This window comes from Panthera uncia, chromosome B1 (genome assembly GCF_023721935.1).
Source record: "Panthera uncia isolate 11264 chromosome B1, Puncia_PCG_1.0, whole genome shotgun sequence".
Lineage (NCBI taxonomy): Eukaryota > Metazoa > Chordata > Mammalia > Carnivora > Felidae > Panthera > Panthera uncia.
In genome coordinates, this window is record NC_064811.1 from 107,808,116 (window position 1) to 107,826,399 (window position 18,284).

Consider the following 18,284-nt stretch of genomic DNA (forward strand, 5'->3'; position numbering starts at 1 on the left):
TTTATCACAGTACTGCACAAATCCTAGAACATGCTAAAGTCAGTGTTAATGTCTATATGGATGCTATAGTGAGTTGCATTTTGTGGAGGTGTTTGGGGGTAGTTACTACCTACCATGCAGGTAGTTGGCCTTTTTGAGAGGAACACATTGGCTTTTCCCAGAACAAATGTGTTGCGGCACCCGTTTTGGAAAATTCTGTGCTATCAATTGGCATCCACAAGATAGCAGTATTCTGTGTTTGAAACAATGACATATAATTGAATTATTGTTTGGTAAGCTTGACTTTGGTATATGAACATGTAGTTTTCTTGCTCATGAAAGTAATGAACATGGAAAAAACGTATTTCAAAAGGCTTAGTTGCCAAAGGAAATGAAGACATAGTTTGTTACAAGAAGAAGGAAGTTGAAATGGGAAGGAGGTTGTTGTGAGTGAGCTATGGAGTCTGTATGAAGAAGACTTTCTGAGCATAAATTCCTGAGAAGTTGGGGAGGATGGGCTTCTGAATACAGATGGGTGAAGTGGATTGGGTAAGAAGAGAGACACCAGGTCTAATGTTGCCTAAAAGAGGAGGGAGAGGTAAGGACAAATATAAGTCTGTTTGCCACGGATGGCTTCTGATTTCTCTGTAAAACGGGGTCAGTTATAAATCAGTTTCATTGGTACAACTTTGGAGAAAGGAAGGGGTGTATGTCCGTGTGTGTGTTAAAGTAGTTCAGAGGACAAGTGCAATTTAGCGGAAAGAACCTGGGTTTGGCTTCATGAGAATAGATTGTATTTTGATCCTTCACTGTGTTGTTAAATGGCATTACTTGCACAACTGATCTACTCTCTCTGACCTTTGGTGTCTTCAGCTTAGAAATAAGGAGATCCACCCAGATAAATTCTTCTTCAGATTTAATAAGCATATGAATCATCTGGGAGATCTTATTAAAGTGCTATTCCTGATTTAGTCAATTTGGGACAGGGCCTGTGATTCTGTACTTCTAACCAGCTCCTGGGTAATGTAATGCTGCTGGTCCATGGAACATACTTTGAATTGCAAAAGCCTAAATAATCTGATCACCAAAATTTTTCTACATTTCTATGTAACTGTTATATACTGAGAGCAGGCATATCAACTTCTCAGACTACCATGTGTTAGGGGTCTTTTGTTGTTGTTTGGAGACTTTACCAATATATTTCACACCATGATGTAATAATAAATACCCACAAATTCATGTTAGAGTTCAAATCTGTGTGAACTTCAAGTAATTCTTAGGTGAATACTATACTACAGCCAATATAATAACATGTGAAAACACATATGAACTATTATAAAAATATTTATAATAAATAAATATTTCTTCTCCTGTCCCTTCTTCTGTTTCTCTCTCTATCCTCTGTCTTCTTTTCTCAACACCCCCCCCTTTTTTTTAGATGCCTAAGACCAGAACTCAGAGGTAAGAGGATTAAACCACAAATGGTCATAACTTATTTATAACATGTGTAATCTGTGGATAATCAAGAGGTGATGTAATAAGACCACAGTGGTGTAGAAGATTCTGCATTGAAATTGATACCTTGCTTGCTTCCTTGTAGGAACTGAATATAAAATAGTCCTGGAAACAGATTGTTTGGTCTGAGTATATCATTGAAGACCATTTCAAATCAGATTTTTTCAGGTAAGTATTAAAAATATCAATTCACCATAATTAAATGCTGCTTATATTTAGTTCACATGTGTCAAAAACAAGAAAAATATTTTATTTTTCAATGAGAAAAAAGCACTTGTAGTCCCCATATTATGAGCAAGTCCATACAAATGTAGAAGTAGAGATCAGATTTCAGCTTACTACCAGATGTATACTTAATGTCATCAGTCGACATCTTTTATATACTTTGTCTACATATTGACATCTACATTAATATTACAGCTGTGTCTGTACCTCAAATGAGTCCCCATGTTAGCAGCAATAAACAAAATGTACCTGGCCCCTGAATCTACCCACACAATGTAGGAACTCAGCCTTCTGCAAAAATGCCTAAATTATTTCTGCAGTTTTTCACGATTTCTCAACAGCATTTATAGTCTCTTCATGTTCTGCTCAGGCTCTTTCCTCACTGGTTGTTCTCTGAATAGCTGGTTGACAGCAATATCTTTCCAATACTCTATCAGCACTCTGCAGAGAAGGTCAATGTCTAATCAAGAGAGCACGTTCTTTGTGCCCCCAAAGCTGCAGTGACTCAACTAAGAAAGAGAAAATGATGTTACCTAAGAAAATAACCAAAGTAAGACTGATTCCAAAACTAAGTTGTCAAAGTATATGAAATACTTACATTTTATTGCATATACTCACTAATTAGAATGGTGTCCGAGTTTGCAGTACTGAGAATCAGTTTCAAATTCAGAAATTCAAGAGAGATGAGGTAAAATGCCATGGATAAAAGGTCATAAAATCATAAAAATACTAGCTTAGAAAATGTTGGCAAAATAAAATCCATGCATTGTACTTTCCAAAATCAAAATATCTTTAAGAGAGTTGGGCCTTTGTGAAGCTCTTAGAGAAAACGAAAATGTGTTTGTAAGATTTGTAGTTTGAGGTTACTGGGGACTCTGAGGAGCAGGAGAGAATGTGGGCATATGGGATCGAGCAAAAGACCTTAGATGGTAAACAAGAACTTATTAAGTACCTGCTGTGATGCATTAGTTGGAAAATTAGCTCTATTGGTTATGGCATGATGCTAATGAGCCCAAGGTTGAGTGTTCCCCATTGACTTCGGGGTCAGTTAGGTATGGTCTTCAGTGGCCTCTGATTACAAGAAAGACTTGGCAAGCTAGTCACATGTGCTGCTCAGGCTCAGGGTACAGAGCAAACATGGCAACTCCATATTCCCGTAATTTCTACTGGATGCACACTCTCAAACCATGTGCATTTCAGGGCCCATTCCAGCAACATCGGGATATATATAGTCATGAATAAAAACAAAACTACTTCTCTTAATAGTTGTTTTATTCATATTTTTCTTTGATGTTAGTGTTGGAGAATGCTGCAGTGAGGTTTCAAGAAAGCATTTTGTTATGTATAAGAAGTCACACAAACGTTCATATACTTTAACTTAAGAATCTCTCCTGAAAATTTAGCGTGGAAAATAATTTGATAACTAAAAAAAGTTACATGTATAAATTTATTATGGAATTGTTTATGTCAGGCAAAAATTGAATGCGAGCTAAATGAAATGTCAAATCATAGAAGAATGGCTTTTTCAGTCTTAGAACATTACTGTATAGAATGTTATGCATGAATAAAATAAAATATAATTATGGCAATTGAAGGAGAATATAGGAAAAGCTTATGAGAGAAGGCTAGAAGAAAAAAGCAGCACAAAATGTTAAGTACATTATGAATACTACTTTTGAATATTTTAATATGAATACAATTATATGAGTACACATACAGAGAAACAAAAAAAATATAAGAGCCTCGTTGAGAAAGAAAACAGTTGGGTTCAAGTGGTGGCAGGCAGTAGAATTCTACAGATTAGGGCTCAAATATGTAGGAACTGCAGTCATACAGGCATGGTTTTGAATTTTAGCTCCTCTGTTTACTAGTTATGTGACTGTGGGTCCATTATTTCAACATTCTGTACCTCACTTTGCTCATCTGTAATTCTGGGATGATAAGGATAATTAATTATAAGTAACTATTACTATTTTTCTAATAAGGATTATTAATTATTACCCTAATGAGGTTATTCTAGCCTTATATGAATGTTTGACTATAGGATGAGATCATTTATGGAAGAGCCCTGGTCATATACTGGTACTTAATGTATATTTATTGTTATTAAAGCAATGATGGCAGTAATTATTATTTTTGTCATTAATAATTTTGTGTTTTTCCAGTTTTCACTTTTTAATTTTAATCATGTTAGCAGTGAATATTTATTTATTTATTTAAGTTTATTTATTTATTTTGAAAGGGAGAGTGAAAGCATGCAAGGTGGGTAAGAGGGAAGGGAGAGGAGAGAGAGAGAGAGAGAGAGAGAGAGAGAAGTAGAGAGAGAATCCCAAGCAGGCTCCATGCTATCAGCACAGAGCCTAACTGGGGGCTTGATCTCACAAATTTTGAGAGCAAGACCTGAGCTGAAACCAAGAGTCAGATGCTGAACCCACTGAGCCACACAGACACCCTTAGCAGTGATTATTTAAATGTTTATCCTTTGTCAGGTGGGGGCCAAAAGCATGCACTTTGTAATCAGGTATACCTGGGTTTGAAACCGGCCATATAATTTACTAGTTACTCTGTATTTAGGTTCAGGAACTCTGAGATTTCTGAGATATCTTGATATCTTGATATTGAATGGCTTAAATGCTCAGTTGTCCCCTCCTTTGTCCGGGACTAGTGGATTGCTCACACAGCTTGTCACTTTCCTGCAGGGCAACTCCTCACTCCACGCTCCCAGTTATGTCTCCAGAGGGTCTGGGAGTTAGGGGGAAAGGGCTGCTTGAAGACATTCCACAAGTAATCCTGCAATGGCCAAGAGGAGAGACAATTTCACACCTGCCTCTTCAAGTTGACTTTGGGTAAGAAAAAGATAAAATAAATAGCAGCCCTTTGTAACATAGCATAAAAAGACACTTGACATTTAAATCAAAATGTTATTAATATCTTAGCTTGTTTCAATAAATGTTAAGCAGAAGTATATATATTCAGATATTTTCTCATCTCATATATTTTGAATCCACAGTCAAATGTTTTCCTTTTATATTCAGACTCCCATACCTTTTTCCATTTGGAATCGCGTCAATCAGTTTTACAGCTGAAGGCAGTGACGTGCTGACAGAAGGTGAATGCTACGCGATCTGCTTTATGATTACATTTGCTGTTTACTGCTCTAAAAGTTTGGAGAAATTATTTTCTTTTCAAACTGGGAATGAAAGCTTCATAAATATTAATCTCAGTTAATAATATTGTGGGAACCCTGGATGCCAGAGGTAAGTAGCACTCAGTTCATGACAGCTTGACAAGGGACCAGTTTTCTTATTTGGGGATGTGAGTCTGTCCTTGATGTTTATAAACTGGTTCTTGGAACTTCCTTTCTTCTCATGACACCATGAACCAAAATGTAGTGATTTGCCTTTTTCCGTCTCATCCATGAGATGTGTTGTCTTTTTTTTCTTTCTTTTTTTGGCCTTTTCTTTTCTTCCAATAATTTTCCTTCTGTTTCTTAATTATTTGGTTCCCACCTCTGTTTATAGATTATATTCCATCCACTTTAGAGTCCATACTATAAAAATACCCAAAGTTTCATTTTTGTGTCTGAAGGACACAGTGTTAAATCTCCAAATACAAATATATATTACCTGAGTAGCTATTGTTACCTGACACCATTGTCAGAACAGAATTCATTTATGTCTGTCCAAATCAGCTTTCTTGATGTTTTTATATCATCACAGTTCTAAACATAGATGCAAAATCTCCATATCTTCTAGGTTTAAAATTTCCTATTTTTCTTCATCTAATTCAATCAATTATTGGTTCTTATTTTTTGCTTATAATGCTCTTAAAATTTCTTTTTCCTAGAATGGTTGAAGAATTATATTTAAAAACTGGGAATATTAACATCTTGAACTTATGCTTAAATGATATAATGGCCAGCCTCCAAGATGGCTCCCAATGCTATCCACATCTTATGTTCATGTCCTTATGTGATTTGTTTCCACGTTTCATTAGGCTAAGTTTGAGTGGTAAATAGAACTCAGCAGAATTGATTGTGTGTCACTTCTGAGATTCTGTCATAAAAGACACTACAGTTTCCATCCTGGCCATGCCTTTTCTCATGCCTTTTCCTCTTGATTCATTTCCACCATGAGATAAGAAACTCTACAGAGAAGTCCATGTGGCAACTGGACTGAGACTACTGTCCAAAGCCAGTGGAAACTGAGACCTACTGCCGGCAGTCAAGTGAGTTTGGAAGTAAATCCCTCACCCTCACGTAAGTCTTTTGGTAACTATAGCCCTAGTAGACAGCTTGTTCACAGCCTTATTTGAGACTCACCTCAGAGACACGTAGCTAAGCTTCTTCCAAATTCCTGACCTGTAGAAACTGTGTGAGATAATAAATGTTGGCTTAAGCTAAGTTTTGGGGTTAAATTGTTATGTATCAATAGATAACTAATAAATGACTTTCTAATATAAAAATAATATTTATATGATTCATTGTCTTGAAACAATCAAAGAAGTTAGAGGGGTCCAGCAGAACTCTGCTGAAGTCATACAGTCTTGAGGAGAAGAGTCTGCCCCCTGAATGGGGAGAGGGGTCAGTGGCCCTGGCATGGACAATCTCTACTCTTGAGACGCTATCAGAAAACATAAAGGATTAGAGTCAGAAGAGATGTTAAGAGTTATCTAAGTTTACCCAAAGCAACCATCTCCCCTGTAGCCTTTTGAAAAGTGACTGAAAGGATCTGTAAGGAAGAGATTTACCTAGGATTTTTGAAAGTTATGTGGTAGCTGTGGGAGGATTCAAGTAGCAGCTCAAGCTCTGATGAGAAAGACGAAGTAGTTGCTTCTTTACCTTTTCATCACAATTATAAAACATTAACTGACAACCTATACATATCTAGATGATAGATCTGGCAAAGCTACTAGCACATTGTGTAGAATAGCTGGTGTACAGAATGTTTTTCTTCTAAAACAAAGTATTCTTGCAGTGTTTCATGTTCAAGAATATATTCATCAAACTCCAAGAGTTTTGGCCAGACTTCAGATAACAGGTAAGCATCCATCAAAGAAAGCAAGACTTCCTCAGAAACAGGCCTAGTTGCTAAGTTAGCAGCATATGCTCAATATCATGCCACCTTGCAGAATCCAGTGAAAACTAAAGCAACATCAGTCTCCATGGTACTTCTGATTATATAAGAGCTTTAGCAGTAGCTTTATGAAATTGTTACTGGCGTTAAACACACACCAATAGGATTTGCCAATGGAATAGCTCAGAAAGCATGAGAAAAGCCATGTAGAGTTTTCTTTACATACCACAATGTTTTGGACTTTTGTAAGTAAGAAATTTGTTAATTTTATTGATCTATTAAGATATTAGTCATTGGAAATGAACTGAACTTGGATGTCTGATACAATATATGTAGTTATGACTTTCTTCATGTTGGTTCATGTGTTGGGAGTGCGGGAACAACTTGTCCACCCTAGAACAATTTAATAAAAGTACACAAATTAGAAAGCTTTTCTAGTGGAATGACTTAATGATGCCAAATGCTTCTGCCAGACTTTTCAAAAAAGAGTTTCAGAAAGTGTGCAAGACTTTCAGTCTTTGAATGAGAGTTCAAATGGTTGACAAGGCACTTTAAGTCAAACATGAGTAATAAAGGTGAAAGTGTAATTGAAGAAAGATGTACACCCATGCAAAATAAAGTGAAGATAAAACTGAAACCATATATATGGCCAATTAATTTGTCATTTTGGCTGATCTTGAGATATAGACCATTGATTCAACATATATGATATTATTAAGAAATAGGATGGACATTTTGAAACATTTATTTCTTAAGACAGAATAAGTAGAACATAGTAAAACTGGTTTAAAGAATAAATAATATAGAAAAATATGGACTCAGTAAATCTTTTTGTGGTATGTTTTGTAAACCATTAGAAATGTGCAGGCTGATGGATTCTTGTGATTGGGATCAATAGTCTAATTGGTTTTGTCATATACACCTTACCTTTCTATTTTCTCTCTTGGCTCCTGTGATATTAACATAATTGAGTTTATTCTACTCAGAAGTTATACAAAAACTCTTTTTGAATGTTTTAAACACTTTAAAGAAACTGGGTCCATCACAGAACCATCAACACTGTTTTCAAACAGAAGTTTCAAATTATAGCTATCACATGGGAATAACATTAAAAGGGATAGATTTTTATGAGACCACAATTAGTATGTGTAGTCACAGTAACTTGAATTATGCATTTTCTCTTGAGGATACATGTTGATGGATGGAAAGACAATTATGATCAGTGGGTAGAAGGTGAGGCCCTGACCTCTAGTTTGTAAGATAGTATCAATTAAAGAGACACCAACTACTCCTTGAGAAAGGCACAAACAGATTCGTCAAAACAGAAAAGTCTCAATCACAGTAATTCAAAGTATATGAAAAAGTTATATTGCATCTGACAAGAGGATCGTGATTTTGATTCAAGGCATATCTGATCAGTACATTTCACAAGACCCATCAGCTGGCTCAGAAACCTTGGAAGGGGAATTTAACATATAATAAATTCACTCAAATGTACCACTACATTTTTCTACTGGGAAACTGTGTTAAGCATAGACAACACATAAAATCCAGATTTGTCAAGTGTGTGGAGAAACTGTTTTAGTCAACATGGCAGAAGGGTCATTGTGTAAAGGTAGACAATTTTTCTATATTTGAGATTTTTGGAAGAATTTTGTAGTATTTTGTGGATGAGGATTTAAATCCATTGTTAACAAGAACTGAAATTTTAACTCTTTGATAAAATTAAAGTTATCAATAGCCAGACTAAAGGAAATGATGGAAGAGTAGAGTTGTAAATATATAGGAAATACAGATACAAATGAGACTTTTTGGTATGGGTTTAATATTTGGAGGTTTTAGAATTAATTTCTGCTAGTCATATCTTCAATGTTCCTTCCTGTAGAAATATGTAACAATAATATCATCATACTTAGTTTATTACCTGGTTATGGAAACCATATTTTAATTCTGAGTTTGTTTACATTTACTGGGGCACACTGTAAAATTTTACAAAACTATTTTTATTCTCATTTTTTTAAATTTGGAATTCTATGTAAAACTAGAAAACACCATGTATCCTATGGTATGTTTCATATATTTATATGTTATATTTTTTAAAAATCAAAATAATCAAAACTACAATATTTAACTGGAATGATTGACAAGATTTTATTCCTGGGATCTCATTCTCCATGTTGCAGCACTGGGGAAATACAATATTGTCCTAGGTTGATTTTATTTTTCTTAGTAAAAATACTCCCCTTACCCCCAAAATGGAATTCAATTGTTTTCTGGCATTTCCCTCAGTCTCTGCAGTAATACTTGGTATAACCACATCCCTAAATTGTTGTAAATTGCCTAGGAGAATCAAACTGAAAGTTGCTTGAAAGTAAATCAATTTCAGATTTCAAAACCATTCCAGCTCTACTTTCAGTATCCCAAATTTGTTAAAATTTAATCTGCAAGTGAAATTCTTGATTTTTTCAAAAATTTGGTACATATGGTTGAGATTATCTTTCACTGTATTCAGTAATAATTTTCACAGTAATTACAAACTTGAGTGATTTTAAACACTATTTTCAAAAAAGTAAAAAATAAGATACAATGGTAAAGTATTAAATATTTGCTTTCTCTATTAAAAAAATTTTCTAATGAGTTGTGATGGAATAAGAGAGTTTTACCATTTTTCAGTGAGGTCCATAAACTGAACCATCAGAAATTAACTGCAAATGTTCTAGAAGTGTTGCTGGATCTTAGCCTACCCTCTTCAAATGGTAACATTGATCATTTCCTCTGGAATACAGGTAGATCTAATTAGAAATTAATCAAAATGATTAACCTCTGCATTTTTTTTCAGCCAATGAGTCACTTTAAAGGATGTCAATGGAAAGTCCCAGGAGATCATCTTAGGTAAGATTTTCATTTGAAGTTAAAAGTACACAGAAAATTAAAAACTAGCAATTTACTAATCTAAAATATTGCCTTATTTTAGAGTATAATAGCACTGATAATATTCACAGGTTTACTTCATTTTCTGCAAGAAGCACATACGTACCATAACATATACTTGCTAGTAGAAGTAAAATTTGTTATTCTATAATATAAGAGTATGTGGACCTATATGTCTCTTTGGAGATGGAAATATAGATCAAATCAGCCCAAATTATTTTTCTTGTGTCTGTAATTTGAGCTGATAAATTAAAGGATACATACCCTAAACCAGTGATTCTCAAAGTTTGTTCTGTGTATCAAGTGTATAAGCAGCCCTCGAAACTTGTTACAAATGCAAATTTATGGGCCCACCCCAGATCTCCTGAATTAGAAACTCACAGGATCTGAGCCAGCAATCTAGGTTTCAGCCAGCTTTCCAAATGATTCTGATCCATACTCAAGAAAGAGAAACGTTGTCCTAAGCCAACACTGGGAAAAGGGTCCCACTAATAAAGGTGGCAATTCTCACACTTTTCAAATCTTGAATGTTGAAGAATCTTCCCACAAAACTCAAATTCTTTAAAATCCCCAAAGCAAAGATTATAACAGCTTTTGTTTTTAAGCTCAGTGAATTAAATTCAAATCTTGAATTTTAAAACTCAGGTACAAAGCCAGTGGTAGGGGGATTCTCTAGGGAATTGGAAAAACCAGGGTGGGGGTTCACATGATTTGATCTCAATAAATTCTGGAGATTAGTTCTTTGAATTTTTCATATGTGGACCTGTTTTTATTAGTTTTCAATTCTAAAGCAAAATGAGGATTGCTATTTTAGAATTTTCCACCCAACTATGACATATGTGTCAGTAACACCACTGCAAAGACTTTTCCTTATTTGAATCCTGTAAACAATAGTTAGAAGGTAAGGGATTCCTAATGTCTAAATACAGTTTGAAGTTCTGTTCATTTTGGGGTTCTTTAACGCTGACTGATAATGAACAGAAGATAATAATGCATTGCACTTTTATATCTTAGCCATGACTCCAATTGTGTAATTTAATGGCCAGCATCTCCTTTATGGTTCAAAATGGATACTCACCTTGTATCTGTCTTTGTTTTTTCTTGTTGCTATGTTGTGTGTGTGTGTGTGTGTGTGTGTGTGTGTGTGTGTGTGTGTGTTTTGGGGTGGGCAGGGAAAGAGGAATTTAAACTCATTCCATTTTTTTGCATATATAAGGAAAACTAAAGCTGTTAGTAATTTAAATCCTATGAATATCTATATTTGTATTATGAAACTATATGTTTTATAAAAATTTGTTAATATGGAAGGTTATTTTTTAAAACTTTTAAAATATAGATTTTTCAACTGAGTTTCTCTTTAATTTGTATTTGACAGATGTCAAAGTACATTTCATTATTTGTATATTTTTGAATATATAGACCATTATTTTTACCTAATATTGTTTGCCCAATCTTGGGTGCATTCATCTTGTGGCTTTCTATTTCTTTATGCCTTGTTAACCCATCGGTGCAAGCTCAGGGAATTCCTAAGCTTATTCCTCACAGTAAATAAAAATATTTAACTCGTGACCTCACCTAAACTCACATACTACTCAACAAATGATTAATTAGCCTACTTCAAGATAGGGGCTGGTGGTAAGCAACTCCAACTGCTCATGAAGGTAATGAACTATAACCACGAATGTCCTTCAGTATCACCTGAGGAATTTAAATATGCACATGCACTTGCAGAGCTCCCCCAAAAGAGTTTCCAAGTTCCAAAGCCCAGGACATTTTGATTTAATTCATGGTAAGAAATTTTCATTTAAAACAAATAAATGGGCAATATATGATCCATTCGAAATTGGAGAAAATTAAAAAATCTAGTATGTGCTGCCATTTTCAATGTTTTGCCTTTCTGGGCTTGACTGGGAGGACTCTCACAACTAGTATTTTGGTTTCCTCAGATCGTTCTCCAGCTATTCAATCCATTCTGCTTTTTGATTTCCAGGTATCCCCAGAACATCAGGTGGTTGTCTTTTTCCGACCTTCAGAACGTTGGAGGTTTCACTTCCTCTTGTGTTGTTTCCCTTTCCCAAATTATCTATAATATCAGTGGCTCCTTGTGAATAGAAGCAGAAACGTATGTTTAGTCCACCGTATTTAATCAAAATTAGAATTAGCGTGACTCATCCACATTTTCTTTTCTTTGGGTGGAAAAAGCTTTTGTTCTTGATTATAATTTTGCTTTTGTTCTAATTGACCAATAATTCTTGTAGTTTAGACTTATTTTCCCGTTTAGACTGGAATTATTTCCAGTTTAGACTTATTTTGTTCATCCTCTATACATTGTTTACTTTTGATTGGTTTTAATCTTTTTTTGTGTGCGTTCAAAGAAGGGTTTTTCAATTGTTCTCAGCTTTTCCTCCACCCTCTCTTCAGATTGCCCACAGTGTCAGTCCCATATCTTGCTGTCTACAATGTAAATATTACTTCTACTATTTTTGGTCTCCTGCATTCTGCCTCATCTCTCACCCACCACTCTATCCTCCCCAGACTATTTTTAAGATGCTCCGCCCATAAGTATTAGAAATTGAATGGTCTTTTAACATCTAAATGGGTGGTTCAAGTCTAATATTCCTCAGGTTCTATCCAGAGTTATGCCCATCTGCAGGGTAATACATCTCACCTTTTTCCTTTTTCTCAGGCACATGTATTTGTTTCTCTCTATCCATTACTAGTAAAAAAAGATCACCTTACCAGCCATTTACCAGCATGTAAGATGACTAACCTTGATGATACTCATAATCATTTTTCACATATATCTACTTCTCTTCCCAAATACTTCTTAGTCCAGTATACATGGTCTAATAGCCAAACAACTAGGGTAGCTTTTTTTGTTTGTTTGGGATGAAGTGGAAAATAAGAAAAGAACACAAAGAATAATAATAACAAACAAAAACCATAGCCTAGTTTTCTGGCAGTTTGAACTTTTAGTTAATATGAAAAACTATCACAGTCCCTTTTATCTTTTCCTCTACCTATAGTACTTTCATTGTTGTGATAATGTCTCCTAAGATACAATGTAAGCCCTGTGCGTGTGTGTGTGTGTGTGTGTGTGTGGTCTCATGAGAATCATTGAGTTCAAACTGATAAGAGGGTATGAATGGATGTTTTGCATAGCACATTAGCCATAGAGTGGGAAGACTAATGCACAGGCTTTTGATTGGTAGAGTCTCTGGTTCTTTGAACCAGAGGGCAGGTGAGTGTGTGGTACTGTCTATTTTGGTGGGGTTGGAAGAATAAAGAGTTAGGAAAGAAGACATGTTTCATACCTTTTGTAGGAGTATATTTCTAGTAGCAAAATATGTTAACTCTGAACTGTCATTCAGTTTAAATCTATTGTTCTCTTGGTTAAGTAATCTATTTACTTTTATTTTGGAGATGGATTAATTGTTGCTTTAACTGCCATTTTGTGAAGTTTTGTCTTTAATTAGGAGGAATTTGGAATTGGTTATATGAGGAAAATAGACATCATTTTTATAGGGTTATATGTTAGTATATGTAATCAAAGCATACAGAACCATACTATGAGTTAATCACTGCTCAAAAATCCAACATTTATATTTATGGAGTAATTCGTTGTTGTGGGTGAGCATGGCATTTGAGATTGCGTTTTCCCAAACATTGGAGTGGCCAAATGTCTTAAATAGGATTGGCATTATAATCATTTTAATGAAAAATGGGACCTGAATATTGAACTGCTTGTTAAGATAGTTTCATTATTATAGGACAAAATAGAAATAATTTTTTTTAAAGACAAGTAATTCTAAATTGGATATATACTTTAATGTCTGAATCTTTCCTTTGATTCATCCTTTCTTTTAGATGAGAATATTGTACTTCAAAAATTGAGGGAGGATATTGGGCCCTGAATGACTTTCTGGCTTTTTAAGTGTTCCTCAGAAAAACCACATGTGTTCCTACTAGGGTATTTGGGTTTACTGTTTCTTCCGACTAGTATACTATTTTTCTAGGATCAATTCCATCATTATCCTACTTTCTGAAAATTTATGTCAAAATATTAATTCCTCTGAGAGGCTTTCCTGGATCATTATGCATAAAACTGTATTTTCCCGGTATCTACTCACTTTCATTGTGTTTTTCTTTGTAGTACTTATCCTTTCTTAAATTATATATATGTTGCCATTATTAATCTTTCCACTACATATACCTTTCATAGGATGATATTCCTAGTTCTAGAATACTGACATCATGTAATTTATGATAGTAGGCACATAGTATATACTCAGGCAATATTCATAGCATTAATGAACTAATGAGTGAATCAATATCATAACTGAATGACTTTCATTTATGGTCCTTAAGTGGCCTCAGTAATTACTGTACTGTCCTCCCAGAGAACAGAAAACACAGCCAGGATACAACATCATGTACTCAGTAAGGTAGAAAGCATTAGTGGACAGAGCTATATATTTACAGTCCAACTTACAAATAGGCTGCATTGCAAAATATTAATTTTGCTTCCAGCATATTTTTTGATTCTGAAACAGTGCAACAATAAAGATTTGTTCCCCAACTGACTCTTAAAAAATTAACCTACATTGTAGCTGAATTATAATATTAATTTCCTATTTTTTTCTTACTGTCGCTATGGAGTTTGTTTCATTTAGGATCTCGGACCCTCTATAAACATATGTCCACTTCCGTGGACAGTGGCCAGGATAGTTCTAATATGTATTAGACCATCCAGAACTGTGAAGATCAAGGCCTTCTAAATGCTCATATTTATATGCATGGGTGAAAATTGCTGCAACTGAATTATGTCATTTGAAGAAATACTTTGGCATAATTTCGATTTTAGACCAGCATATACCAAACACTTAGAGTTTTATGAAAGAAAGTCATGGAGTTTTCAGTCTCTCCTTTGTGCCAATAGCCCAAGAGATCTTGCTTCACTCCAGATAGTCTCGTTCATTGGTTCCGGGTCTCCACTGCTCAGAACTCCTATCTCAGCTTCCTACTTTCATTCTTGCAAGTGTTTTGTACTTCTTGACTGGTATTGTGTCCTCAGCTTGAGGCTTATACTCTAAGTAATTTAGAGTCAAATTGACCCCTTAATTTTTCTGCTTCTGGTTGCCTAAGATACTTCCATACTCTGATTCCTCAGAACCTAAGCCTTGACAATTGTTAACATTGTGGGTATTATGTTTCATCCCATGTGGCTGAAATTGAAGCACCCAGAAGTATAGTCAAATGCATTGAAACTATCCAAAGTAGTCTACATGTTTTTATCTTTATAAATAACAACCATGCCAGTATTCATTTATTTTAAGTCTTCTTTGATTCTAGGGTGGTTATTTTCTGTGTATTTTGTCTTTCAGCTCCAAAAGAAAATATCCCCACTCGATGCTATTTTGCTGGTTGAAGGGAGAAGATTTGTCCTTCTCTTAAGCCAACTACTAAGGGAATTCCTTAATCCCCTTCTCTAAGCAGCTCACTCCATCTGTGCTGACAGCAGAATCATACTGCTGTGGCTATAGCAAGAAAGGATTTTGATTATGATGATTTAAGAAAATTCTATCCATATAAAGTTTCCATAGATTGGGAAATTATTGAATTTCTAAAGTGATATCATATTCTTTTTATTTCTCATTAGTTATTCACTGTTTCAGTTACCTGCTGTCACCATACTACTCCATAAGAAGCAACTACAGAATCTCAATAGAGCATATACAGCAACAAGCATGCATTGCTCATATTCCTGAATTGATCAGGTTAGAAGACTACTTATCTTGGCTGGGCTCTTTCATAGGTGGTGTCAATAGGCTGCTGGACAGTTTAGGATGACCTTGGCTGGATTTGCTCATATACTTGTAGGTCAGCTGGCTGACTCATGAGTCTGTGGATTGGTTCTGATCAATATGATTCATCTTCCTCTGAGGAACAGTAGGTTAGAGCAGACTTATGTTTTAGTTTGTTTGTTTGCTTGCTTGTTTGTTTGTTTATGGGAATGGCAGATAACAAAAGAAAATATCTCTAAAGTCCAAGCTCATTTCATGCCTCTGCTTATATTGCATATGCTAAAATCTTTTTGTTCAAAGCAAACAACATGGCAATCCAAGAGCTGAGTGGGAGGACACTACAAAGTTACATGACAAAATCCTTAGACACAGAAAGGGTAAAGAGTCAGGGACATTAATGCATTAAATTACCACATTTATTGTACACATAGAAGGAAGATATTTAAGGAGATGGACATTGCAAGTCCAAATAGTATAAAACATTCAGAAAAAAAATTTGTAGTATTACCTCTTGGAAGTCTTCTTCTAAGCGAAGTCAAAACTGCTGGTACAGTTGGTGAAGAGACATATCTGAGGGAAAATTGCTACTCCCATGAATTGCTTTCTGTTAGGAAATCAAGATGACCTAAGTTTTTGTATTAGTTCTGTTTTCAGAACAAACTATAGATCTTCTGCAAATTATGATAAGATTATTTCCAATAATTCATCATAAATTGAAAATGACCCAATTTTATAATGTATTTACTGTACCTAACCGATCAAACACCATAGCTTAGCATGGCCTACCTTAAATGTACACAGAATATTACAGCAACCTCGCTGGTCTCAGGGGTTAACTTGCTTCATGTTAACACAGTCCTTGCTTGTTGCATTAAGGTCCTTGATCTGTAACAGACTGAATTTACTTTCTTTGAGATTTGCAGACTACTGGCCTTGGGGAATAAAGGACCAGAATGTTGCCAGGCCACAGAGGCCAGCAAGTCTGTTTCAATCCCCCTTAGCTTTCTGATTAACTCAATAATCTTTTAGCAAAATGTTTTTCTTTTTTAAGATCGCACAAATGACTTTACTGGCTTCCCTTTGTACATCTGTAGACCTTGCCCTCTTTTGTAGAAAGAACAGAGTACTCTTGTACAACTTCTGGGTACCAAGGAAACAGACTTTCTTGCACAACCTCTGAGCACCGAGATGATGCTGTAGCTGGTGTTAAGTCTGCAGGAAATGAAGAAATGTCACAGATCACTACACTCCCTTAACCGATTGAACACCTTTAAAAATCTCTGGGCCAGGCAGAAACCTGAGAGTTGGCCTTTGGACAAGAGCCCAACTTCTCCCCAGATGAAGTCTCAGCTTCCAGAATAAAACTCATATTCTTTCCCAATCAAAACTCATCTCTTGAGTATTGGCCTTTCCAGCGAGAGGCAGACGAACTTGGGTTTTGGTAACAAGAACACTTAGGTTAACCTACAATTGGACAAAATCATCTAACACAAAGCTTATTTTATAATAAACTGCTGAATATCTTATGTAACCTTTTGAATACTGTACTGAAAGTAAGTAAGAAATGGAATGGTTGTATGGGTATGGAAAGGTTGTAAGTGTATTGGTTGCTTTACCCTCATGATCAAGTGGCTAACAGAGTGCAGCTCGCCCGCTGCTGCCCAGCATCTGGAAGAGTATTTCACTGCCTTATCACCAGCCCAGGAAAAGATCAAAATTAAAATTTTAAGTACTGTTTCTAACTGAATGTGTATTGCTTTCACACCATCATAAAGTCAAAAAGTTAAAAGTTTGAACCATTGTTAAGTCGGGAACCATCTGTATGTGTAGTTTGTTTTTGGTTTAAAAAAATATTACAGGAGTGCCTGGGTGGCTTAGTTGACTGAGCATCTGACTCTTGATTTTGGCTCAGGTCATGATCTCAGGGTCTTGGAAATGAGCCCCGGATCAAGCTCTGTATGGAGTCTGCATTCTCTCTCTCTCTCAAAAATAAAAACAAAAATTCAAATTCAAATTAAAAAAAAATTAGAACCCTAGACTGCTAATTGGGGATGATGAAACATTCCAGAATTAGATAATAGTAATATCTACACTATTCTGCGAATATACTAAAAACCACTAAATTATATTATGAGGATGAATTTTCAGGTAGGAGAATTAATCTTTATATAAAGCTTTTATTTAAAATTTGAAGAATTTTTAATGTTATTGTGAGAAATATATTGTAAGGAATTATATATATATATATATATATACACATATATATATTTAATTTCCAACTTTTAATGTCTGGATATATGAACAATAAAGAAAAATGTTTTTGTAATTATTTGTTTTTTGCAGAATTTTGAAATGCTTTCCTAAAACTGATTTTGACAGAGTTTTCAAGTAAATGCAGTATAAAACCTTAAAATAAAACTAAGCAAAATAATGTGACTTAAAGTCATAGAGAAACATAAAACACTACAAAAAAAGCATATTATTATATTAAGCAAATGGGTGAAGTTTATGACTTGCAAAGTATTAAATATACTGTTAACATATTTATCTATTATCTAGGCTCCCCACCGCCTGCCCCAACTTCCATTTATGGTGAATCACTAACAACATAATAACATTTTTATACAAAACATAATACAAGAGCTCTGTGAAGTGCATAATAAATACAAAGTACAGGTAGTGGGAGAAGGATAGGAATATACTGCTGATTAGGACAAGGTCTCTGCCTTCAAAATTGAAGAAAATTTTAATACTT

At 34.9% G+C, this 18,284-nt stretch overlaps 1 long non-coding RNA gene across 1 annotated transcript; it reads left to right on the forward strand.

Moving 5' to 3' along the window:
- The first annotated feature begins 361 nt into the window (after positions 1-361).
- On the forward strand, positions 362-17,739 carry LOC125923118 (uncharacterized). Its single transcript, XR_007457907.1, has 7 exons — positions 362-577; positions 1,418-1,440; positions 1,580-1,662; positions 4,419-4,565; positions 4,755-6,758; positions 9,634-9,686; positions 16,643-17,739. It is a non-coding gene; the product is annotated as an uncharacterized LOC125923118 (long non-coding RNA).
- Positions 17,740-18,284: the final 545 nt, after the last annotated feature.